We start from the raw sequence: 12,352 nt of genomic DNA on the forward strand, positions 1-12,352 counted from the left end.
CCTTACTCACATTGAGCTCATGATGATGTTCTACCGAGTGGGCCCAGAGATACCTCTCCGTCACACGGAGTGACAAATCCCGATCTCGATTCGTACCAACCCAACAGACACTTTCGGAGGTACCCGTAGTGCACCTTTATAGTCACCGAGTTACGTTGTGACGTTTGATACATCCAAAGCACTTCTACGGTATCCGGGAGTTGCACAATCTCACGGTCGAAGGAAAAGATACTTGACATTAGAAAAGCTTTAGCATACGAACAATACGATCTAGTGCTATGCTTAGGATTGGGTCTTGTCCATCACATCATTCTCCCAATGATGTGATCCCGTTATCAATGACATCTAATGCCCATGATCAGGAAACCATGATCATCTATTGACTAATGAGCTAGCCAACTAGAGGCTTGCTAGGGACACATTGTGATCTATTTATTCACACATGTATTACTGTTTCCTGTTAATACAATTATAGCATGAACAATAGACGATTATCATGAACAAGGAAATATGATAATAGCCATTTTATTATTGCCTCTAGGGCATATTTCCAACACTTCGCTAGCATTGCCAAGTTAAATCTATGTATGTCCCGGAACCCCATTCCTCATCTTTCCTTTGGTATACACATTTTCCACCATGCAAACCAATGCATCCTTTGTTGGTTATCCTTATCACCCCACCAATACTGCGACATTGCATCACTGATCCTCTTACGAATTTTCTTCGGGAATTTGAATACACCCATCACATATGTTGGGATGGCCTGGACCACCGCTTTCAGCAAAACTTCTTTACCTCCAAATGAGAGAGTCCTCTCCTTCCAACCATTTACCATAGCTTGTATTCTTTCTAAAATGTGTTTAAAGCAGTCCACACGGTCCACCCCTATCATGGTTGGCAGACCCAAATATTTATCTGAAATAGACTCTGTCATGATATTCAGAGTTTGGCATATTTTGGCCTTCACCTCCACATTTGTGTTAGGACTGAAAAATATAGAGCATTTTGGCTCACTCACCATTTGACCCGTGACTGCACAATACTCGTCTAGAATCCCATGCAAGGTGTTTGCATTATGAGCATCAACCCTCATGAGAATAAGAGAGTCATCAGCAAAGAGTGGATGTGAGATCATTGGAGTTTCATTTGAGTTGAAACAAACTTTATACTCGACCGATCTAACCCAAGACATTACCATTTGAATACACTTAGCATGAAAACTCGGTTTGGTAAGCATGGCCTCCAGAAACACCCATTCAACTCTGCTGTAAGCCTTATGCATATCTAGTTTGGTTGCACATGTTCCAAATTTGCCTTTCTTTCTCTTCTTCATCGTATGTAAGCACGCATACGCAACTATTACGTTATGAGTTATTATGCGCCCTGGCACAAAAGCACTTTGAGTCTCAGTAATTATAGCTGGAAGAAACACCTTTAGGCATGCCACAAGCATTTTTGAGATCACCTTATAAACCACATTCCATAAACTTATAGGTCTGAATTGGTTGTTCTTTTCCGGATTTTCCACTTTGGGGATCAAGACAATAGTGGTAGTGTTCCAACCATCCGGGATAGTACCTGAATTAATGGCTGCAAGGATATCCTTTGATAAATCTCCTCCGATCAGATGCCAAAACTTTTTTAAAAAGATAGCATGAAAGCTGTCCAGACCCGGTGCTTTCAAATCTCCAATACTCTATAAAGCTTTATCCTCCTCCTATGTGTAAGGCGCCATGAGTGCATCATTCATATAGTCCATAACACGCCTTTTAACTTTATTTATAACATTCATCGCTGGTACATTAACTTCGACGGTAAAGAGATGCTGGAAATACTATGTAACAAAACTACTCATAGCTTCATTGGCCTCTCTCCACACACCTAAATCATCAAGCAACCGCTTAATGTAGTTTATTTTCTTTCTAGCCGATGCACATTTTAGCCAATTGGCACGACTACGTTGTACCCAGTAAATTCCCTCCTTCTCCAAATTGGTAGTGTGCGTTGTACCCAGTAAATTCCATCCTTCTCCAAATTGGTAGTGTGCGTGTGGTCGACAATTTGTCATAGTGAGCGACGCATATGATTTGGGCAAACCCTAACCCTATTTAGGGGTGCACACGTTGGTTTCTTCGGTTCTCTGCAAACTGGCACGTGCAGTTGCTTTTCGAGGGACGACCCATTTAGCCTTCTTTTTTTTTCTTTGTGTTTAATCCAGAAAAACAAACCGCGCTGAAACCTGAATCGAACCCGCGACCAACCTCAGAAATTGCCCTGGTGCAACCATCCCGCCACCCTGGGGATCTGTTAAAGATGAGCTTTCTCTTTCTTTCATTCTTCCTTTCCCTATTTTCTTTTTTTGTTTTACTATGGTTTCCTGTTTTTTATTTTTATTCATCCTGGTTCGTTTAATTGTTTGCAAATACATGAACTTTTCTTTTTTAAAATTAATGATTTATGTTGAAGTTTGATGGATTTTTCCTGAAATCCGATGAACATCTTTTCAAATTGATGAACTTATTTTGACATTTGTGAACTTTTTTCCAAACTGGTTAACTTTTTCAGAATTCTATGAACTTCTCCAAATAAGATGAACTTTTTGATAATCGATGAACCCCTTTTTCAGTTATGATGAACTTTTTTCTAAATCGATGAAGTTTTTTATAATTCTGATGAACGTTTTTCTAAACTGATGAATGTTTTTCTTAATTGATGATTTTTTAAATCAGTGAAATAATTTTCAAATTTGATGAACTTTTTTCAAAATCAATGAATTGATTTTTAAATTTGATGAACTTTTGATAAAATTGATGAACTTTTTTAATTGGAGAGTTTTTTTGTTTAAAATTGGTGAATTGTTTTCAAGATTCATGAACCTTTTTTTAATTTGTAAACTTTTTCGAAATTTCATGAATTTTAACAAAAATTTGTGAAAATTTTCAAATTTGAGAAGTTTTCTTAAATTCACGATTTTTGATCAATTGCTACAAACATTTTAAATTTTATGAACTTCCTTCAAATTCAGATTTTTATATTGTGCATTCATTTTCCATTTTTTATTTATCGTAAAATACACACAATTGTCTGTTGGGGAACGTCGCATGGGAAGCAAAAAAATTCCTACGCGCACGAACACCTATCATGGTGATGTCCATCTACGAGAGGGGATTTCCGATCTACGTACCCTTGTAGATCGCACAGCAGAAGCGTTAATAAACATGGTTGATGTACTGGAACGTCCTCACGTCCCTCGATCAGCCCCGCGAACCATCCCATGGACCGTCCCGCTATCCGTCCCACGATCCGCTCCGATCTAGTGCCGAACGGACGACACCTCCGCGTTCAGCACATGTACAGCTCGACGATGATCTCGGCCTTCTTGATCCAGCAAGAGAGATGGAGAGGTAGATGAGTTCTCCGGTAGCGTGACAGCGCTCCGGAGGTTGGTGGTGATCTAATCTCAGCAGGGCTCCGCCCGAGCTCCGTCCGAGCTTCGCAGAAACACGATCTAGAGGAAAAACCGTGGAGGTATGTGGTCGGGTTGCCGTGGCAAAGTTGTCTCAAATCAGCCCTAAAACCTCCGTATATATAGGGGGAGGCGAGGGGCCTTGCCTTGGGGCTCAAGGGGTTTGGCCGACGGGGGGGGGGGGGGGGGGGAGGAGGAGTCCTCCTCCAATCCTCGTCCAACTAGGATTGGAAGGTGGAGTCCTTCCCTTCCTTCCCACTCCCCCTTTTTTTCTCCTTTGATTTTCTATCTCCCTGCGCAGGGGCCTCTCTAGGCTTGCCCACCAGCCCACTAAGGGTTGGTGCGGCACCCCTAAGTCCTATGGGCTTCCCTCGGGTGGGCTGGCCCCTCCCGGTGAACATCCGGAACCCATTCGTCACTCCCGATACATTCCCGATAATGTCGAAAACTTTTCGGTAATCAAATGAGGTCATCCTATATATCAATCTTCGTCTCCGGACCATTCCGAAAACCCTCGTGACGTCCGTGATCTCATCCGGGACTCTGAACAACATTCGGTAAGCAACCATATAACTCAAATACGCATAAAACAATGTCGAACCTTAAGTGTGCAGACCCTACGGGTTCGAGAACTATGTAGACATGACCTGAGAGACTCCTCGGTCAATATCCAATAGCGGGACCTGGATGCCCATATTGGATCCTACATATTCTACGAAGATCTTATCGGTTGAACCTTAGTGCCAAGGATTCATATAATCCCGTATGTCATTCCCTTTGTCCTTCGGCATGTTACTTGCCCGAGATTCGATCGTCAGTATCCGCATACCTATTTCAATCTCGTTTACCGGCAAGTCTCTTTACTCCTTCCGTAATACAAGATCCCGTAACTTACACTAAGTCACATTGCTTGCAAGGCTTGTGTGTGATGTTGTATTACCGAGTGGGCCCCGAGATACCTCTCCGTCACACGGAGTGACAAATCCCAGTCTCGATCTATACTAACTCAACGAACACATTCGGAGATACCTGTAGAGCATCTTTATAGTCACCCAGTTACGTTGCGACGTTTTATACACACAAAGCATTCCTCCGGTGTCAGTGAGTTATATGATCTCATGGTCATAGGAATAAATACTTGACACGCACAAAACAGTAGCAACAAAATGACACGATCAACATGCTACATTTATTAGTTTGGGTCTAGTCCATCACATGATTCTCCTAATGATGTGATCCCGTTATCAAGTAACAACACTTGCCTATGGTCAGGAAACCTTGACCATCTTTGATCAACGAGCTAGTCAACTAGAGGCTTACTAGGGACAGTGTTTTGTCTATGTATCCACACAAGTATTGTGTTTCCAATCAATACAATTATGTCATGGACAATAAACGATTATCATGAACAAAGAAATATAATAATAACAAATTTATTATTACCTCTAGCGCATATTTCCAATAGTCTCCCACTTGCACTAGAGTCAATAATCTAGTTCACATCACCATGTGATTCTAACGAATCCAACACCCATATAGTTCTGGGGTCTGATCACGTCTTGCTCGTGAGAGAGGTTTTAGTCAGCGGTTCTGAAAACTTTCAGATCCGTGTGTTCTTTACAAATCTTTATGTCATCTTATAGATGCTCCTACTACGTGCTATTCGGAAATACTCCTAATATCTACTCTACTATACGAATCCGTTTCACTACTCATAGTTATTCGGATTAGTGTCAAAGCTTGCCTCGACGTAACCCTTTACGATGAACTCTTTTAACCACCTCCATAATCGAGAAAAATTCCTTAGTCCATTAGTTACTAAGGATAACTTTGACCACTGTTTAGTGATTCAATCCTGGATCACTCTCTGTACCTCTTAACAGACTTGAGGCAAGGCACACATCAGGTGCGGTACTCAGCATGACATACTTTAGAGTCTACTGCTAAGGCATAGAATACGACCTTCGTCTATTCTCTTTATTCTGCCGTGGTCGGGTTTTGAGTCTTACTCAAATTCACACCTTACAACACAGTCAAGAACTCCTTCTTTGCTAATATATTTTGTACTCCTTCACAAACTTCTCAAGGCATGCATCTTGTTGAAACTTCTATTAAGCGTTTCGATCTATCTCCATAGATCTTGATGCTCAACGTTCAAGTAGCTCAATCCAGGTATTCCTTTGAAAAACTCCTCTCAAACAACCTTGTATGCTTTACAGAAATTCTACATTACTTCTGATCAACAATATGTCAACCACATATACTTATTAGAAATTCTATAGTGCTCCCACTCACTTCTTTGGAAATACAAGTTTCTCATAAACCTTGTACAAACCCAAAATCTTTGATCATCTCATCAAAGTGTATATTCCAACTCCGAGATGCTTGCACCAGTCCATTGAAGGATCGCTGGAGCTTGCATACTTGCTAGTATCCTTAGGATCGATAAAACCTTCTGGTTGTATCATATACAATCTTTCCTCAAGGAAACCGTCGAGGAAACATTTTTTTTGTCTTCCTATGTGCAATATTTCACAAATAATGCAGCAACTACTAACATAATTCCAACATACTTTTAGCATCGCTACGAGTGAGAAAGTCTCATCATAGTCAACTATTTGATCCTGTCGAAAACATCTTTGCGACAAGTCGAGCTTTTCTTAATAGTGACTTATCACCATCATCGTCTGTCTTCCTTTTAAAGATCCATCTTTACTTAATAGTCTTACTACCATTAAGTAGTTCCTCCAAAGTCTACACTTTGTTCTCACACATGGATTCTCTCTCGTATTTCATGGCCTCCAGCCATTTGTCGGAATCCGGGCCCACCATTACTTCTCCATAACTCGTAGGTTCATTGTTGCTCAACAACATGACCTCCAAGACAGGGTTATCGTACCACTCTGTAGCAGTACGCAGCCTTTGTCGACCTACGAGGTTTGTAGTAACTTGATCCAAAGCTCTAATGATCACTATCATCATCTTCCACTTCCATTGGTGTACGCGCCACAAGAACAACTTCCTGCACCCTGCTACACACTGGTTGAAGTGACGGTTCAATAACCTCATCAAGTTCCACCACTCTCCCACTCAACTCTTTCGATAGAAACCTTTCCTCGAGAAAGGATCCGTTTCTAGAAACAAACACTTTGCTTCCGGATCCGAGATAGGAGATGTATCCGACTGTTTTGGATATCCTATGAAGATGCTTTCATTCGCTTTGGGTTCGAGCTTATCAGACTGAAACCTTTTTCACATAAGCATCACAACCCCAAACTTTCAAGAAACGACATCTTAGATTTCTCTAAACCTCAGACTATACTATGTCATCTCAACAGAAATACGCGGTGCCCTATTTGAAGTGAATGCGGTTGTCTCTAATGCATAATCCATAAACGATAGTGGCAATTCGATAAGAGACATCATAGTATGCGCCATATCAAATAGGGCGTGGCTATGACGTTCAGACACATCATCACACTATGGTGTTCCAGGTGGCATGAACTGTGAAACAATTTCCACATTGTCTTAACTGCGTACCAAAACTCGTAACTCAGATATTCATTTCTATGGTCATATCGTAGACAGTTTATCCTCTTGTTACGACGAACTTCACTTTGAAACAGAATTGAACTTTTCAATATTTCAGACTTTGTGATTCATCAAGTAAATACTCCTGTATCTACTCAAATTGTCAGTGAAGTAAGAACATAACGATATCCACTGCGTGCCTTAGCACTCATTGGACTGCACACATCAAAAATGTATTATTTCCAACAAGTTACTCTCTTGTTTCATGTGGCATGTTTTGCATGTCTCAAGTGATTCAAAATCAAGCAAGTCCAAACGATCCATCTCTCATGGAGTTTCTTCATGCATTTATACCAACAGGTATGGTTTGCATGTCTCAAACGTTTCAAAAATGAGTGAGTACAAAGATCCATCAGCATGGAGCTTCTACATGCATTTTATACCAACATGACTCAAGTGGCAGTGCCACAACTAAGTGGTACTATCATTATTATTTGTATCTTTGGCACTAATATTATGAACATGTGTAACACTATGATCGAGATTCAATAAACCATTGAGGGTAATTATTCAAGCAAATAGAACAACTATTATTCTCTTTAAATGAATAATCGTATTACAATAAAGATGATCCAATCATGTTCATGCTCAACGCAAACACCAAATAACAATTATTTAGGTTTTACCACCAATCCCGATGATAGAGGGAGCGTGCGACGTTTGATCACATCAACCTTGGCAACACTTTCAACACTTATCGTCACCTCGCCTTTAGCTAGTCTCCATTTATACCGTAGCTTTCATTTCGTGTTACTAATCACTTAGCAACCGAACCGGTATCCAATACCCTCGCACTACTAGGAGCACTAGTAAAGTACACATCAACTTCATGTATATCAAATATACTTCTTTCGACTTTGCCAGCCTTCTTATGTACCAAGTATCTAGAGTTGCTCCGCCTCAGTGACTGTTCCCCTCATAACAGAAGCACTTAGTCTCGGGTTTGGGTTTATTCTTGGGTCTCTTCATTAGTGCAGCAACTGTTTTGCCGTTTCACGAAGTATCCCTTCTAGCCCTTGCCTTTCTTGAAACTTAGTGGTTTTACTAACCATCAACTATTGACGCTCCTTCTTGATTTCTACTTTCGCAGTGTCAAACATCGCGAATCGCTCAAGGATCATTGTATCTATCCTTGATATGTTATAGTTCATCACGAAGCTCTCACAGCTTGGTGGCAGTGACTTTGGAGAACCATTACTATCTCTTGTGGAAGATTAACTCCCACTTGATTCAAGAGATTGTCGTACTCAGACAATCCGAGCACACGCTCAACGATTGAGCTTTTCTCCTTTACTTTGTGGACAAAGAATCTTGTCGGAGGTCTCATACCTCTTAACAAGGGCACAAGCATGAAATCATAATTTCATCTCTTTAGAACATCTCTTATGTTCCGCGACGTTTCAAAACGTCTTCGGCGCCTTGCTTCTAAGCCATTAAGTATTTTGCACCGAACTATCACGTAGTCATAAGAAACGTGTATGTTGGATGTTCATAACATCCACAGATGACGCTCGGGGTGCAGCACACCGAGTGGTGCATTAAGGACATAAGCCTTCTGCACAGCAATGAGGACAATCCTCAGTTTTACGGACTAAGTCCGCAAAGTTTGCTACTATCAACTTTCAACTAAATTTTCACTAGGAACATATAAAAACAGTAGAGCTATAGCGCAAGCTACATCGTAATTCTCAAAGACCATTAGACTATGTTCATGACAATTAGTTCAATTAATCATATTACTTAAGAACTCCCACTCAAAAAGTACATCTCTCTAGTCATTTGAGTGGTACATGATCCAAATCCACTATCTCAAGTCCGATCATCACGTGAGTCGAGAATACTTTCAGTGGTAAGCATGTCTACGCTAATCATATCAACTATACGATTCATGCTCGACCTTTCGGTCTCATGTGTTCCGAGGCCATGTCTGCACATGCTAGGCTCGTCAAGCTTAACCCGAGTGTTCCGCGTGTGCAACTATTTTGCACCCGTTGTATGTGAACGTTGAGTCTATCACACCCGATCATCACGTGGTGTCTCGAAACGACGAACTGTCGCAACGGTGCACAGTCGGGGAGAACACAATTTTGTCTTGAAATTTTAGTGAGAGATCACCTCATAATGCTACCGTCATTGTAAGCAAAATAAGGTGCATAAAAGGATTAACATCACATGCAATTCATAAGTGACATGATATGGGCATCATCATGTGCTTTCTTGATCTCCATCACCAAAGCACCGGCACGATCTTCTTGTCACCGGCGCCACACCATGATCTCCATCATCATGATCTCCATTATCATGATCTCCATCAATATATCGCCATCGGGGTTGTCGTGCTACTCATGCTATTACTACTAAAGCTACGTCCTAGCAATATAGTAAACGCATGTGCAAGCACAAACGTTAGTTTAAAGACAACCCTATGGCTCCTGCCGGTTTCCGTACCATCGACATGCAAGTCGATATTAACTATTACAACATGATCATCTCATACATCCAATATATCATATCACATCGTTGGCCATATCACATCACAAGCATACCCTGCAAAAACAAGTTAGACGTCCTCTAATTGTTGTTGCATGTTTTACGTGGTGACCATGGGTATCTAGTAGGATCGCATCTTACTTACGCAAACACCACAACGGAGATATATGAATTGTTATTTAACCTCATCCAAGGACCTCCTCGGTCAAATCCGATTCAACTAAAGTTGGAAAAACCAACACTTGCCAGTCATCTTTGAACAACGGAGTTACTCGTAGCGATGAAACCAGTCTCTCGTAAGCGTACGAGTAATGTCGGTCCGAGCCGCTTCGATCCAACAATACCGCGGAATTAAGAAAAGACTAAGGAGGGCAGCAAATCGCACATCACCGCCCACAAAAACTTTTGTGTTCTACTCGAGATAACATGTACGCATGAACCTAGCTCATGATGCCACTGTTGGGGAACGTCGCATGGGAAACAAAAAATTTCCTACGCGCACGAAGACCTATCATGGTGATGTCCATCTACGAGAGGGGATTTCCGATCTATGTACCCTTGTAGATCACACAGTAGAAGCGTTAATAAACGTGGTTTATGTAGTGGAACATCCTCACGTCCCTCGATCCGCCCCGCGAACCGTCCCACGAACCGTCCCACGATCCGTCCCACAATCCGCTCCGATCTAGTGTCGAACGGACGACACCTCCGCGTTCAGCACACGTACAGCTCGACGATGATCTCGGCCTTCTTGATCAAGCAAGAGATACGGAGAGGTAGACGAGTTCTCCGGCATCATGACGGCGCTCCGGAGGTTGGTGGTGATCTAATCTCAGCAGGGCTCCGCCCGAGCTCCACAGAAACGCGATCTAGAGGAAAAGCCATGGAGGTATGTGGCCGGGCTGCCGTGGCAAAGTTGTCTCAAATCAGCCCAAAAACCTCCGTATATATAGGGGGGAGGGGAGGGGCCTTGCCTTGGGGCTCAAGGATCCCCAAGGGGTTCGACCGATGGGGGGGGGGGAGGAGGAGTCCTCCTCCAATCCTAGTCCAACTAGGATTGGAAGGTGAAGTCCTTCCCTTCCTTCCCACTTCCCTTTTTTTTCTCCTTTGATTTTCTATCTCCTTGCACACGGGCCTCTCTGGGCTTGCCCACCAGCCCACTAAGGGCTGGTGCGGCAGCCCTAATACCTATGGGCTTCCCCTGGGTGGACTCGCCCCTCCCGGTGAACATCCAGAACCCTTTCGTCACTCCCGGTACATTCCCGGTAATGTCGAAAACTTTCCGGTAATCAAATGAGGTCATCCTATATATCAATCTTCATCTTCGGACCATTCCGGAAACCCTCGTGACGTTCGTGATCTTATCCGGGACTACGAACAACATTCGGTAACCAACCATATAACTCAAATACGCATAAAACAACGTCGAACCTTAAGTGTGCAGACCCTGCGGGTTCGAGAACTATGTAGACATGACCTGAGAGACTCCTCGGTCAATATCTAATAGCGGGACCTGGATGCCCATATTGGATCCTACATATTCTACGAAGATCTTATCGGTTGAACCTCAGTGCCAAGGATTCATATAATCCCGTATGTCATTCCCTTTGTCCTTCGACATGTTACTTGCCCGAGATTCGATCGTCAGTATCCGCATACCTATTTCAATCTCGTTTACCGGCAAGTCTCTTTACTCGTTCCGTAATACAAGATCCCGTATCCACATTGCTTGCAAGGCTTGTGTGTGATGTTGTATTACCGAGTGGGCCCCGAGATACCTCTCCGTCACACGGAGTGACAAATCCCAGTCTCGATCCATACTAACTCAACGAACACCTTCGGAGATAACTTTAGAGCATCTTTATAGTCACCCAGTTACGTTGCGACGTTTGATACACACAAAGCATTCCTCCGGTGTCAGTGAGTTATATGATCTCATGGTCATAGGAATAAATACTTGACACGCACAAAACAGTAGTAACAAAATGACACGATCAACATGCTACGTTTATTAGTTTGGGTCTAGTCCATCACATGATTCTCCTAATGATGTGATCCCGTTATCAAGTAACAACACTTGCCTATGGTCAGGAAACCTTGACCATCTTTGATCAACGAGCTAGTCAACTAGAGGCTTACTAGGGACAGTGTTTTGTCTATGTATCCACACAAGTATTGTGTTTCCAATCAATACAATTATAGCATGGACAATAAACGATTATCATGAACAAAGAAATATAATAATAACAAATTTATTATTGCCTCTAGGGCATATTTCCAACATTGTATGGTTGTATAATAAGAGTAACTTTTGTGCATTATTGACTACTAAGAGCATCTCCAAGAGCCGCATCAAAAAACGCGCCCGCGTGCAGGACGGTTTCGCGCGCTCCAGCGGAAGCGGGAGAGTCACGCGCGCGGAAAACGGGTGTGCGCGCAGGAAAAAGCGGGCGGGCGCGCGGTAGACTTGGGGTGCGGCGTCCAGCATGCCTATAAAATGCAGCGCCCGCCAAGCGCCCTACCACCGAATTAGTTGCCCCCTCGTCTCGCTCCGCGCCCTCCCTCACCTCGCCACACGCCCCTCTGCCCCTTTTCTCGCCTCACCGCCGCCGCGTCACCATGCCGCCTCATCGCCAGGGAACTTCAGACAACTGCGTCGTCCGCGCGTGCCTCTCTGACACGTTCTACGTCGAGATCCAATCCAACGACATGCGCCTCGGCCTCGGCACGTTCGAGACCGCCCACGCATATGACGCGGCATATGACGCGGCAGCGTGGCGCCTCAACAAGCCTCGAGGAGAG

Source organism: Hordeum vulgare, chromosome 4H, assembly GCF_904849725.1.
Source record: "Hordeum vulgare subsp. vulgare chromosome 4H, MorexV3_pseudomolecules_assembly, whole genome shotgun sequence".
Classification (NCBI taxonomy): Eukaryota; Viridiplantae; Streptophyta; class Magnoliopsida; order Poales; family Poaceae; genus Hordeum; species Hordeum vulgare.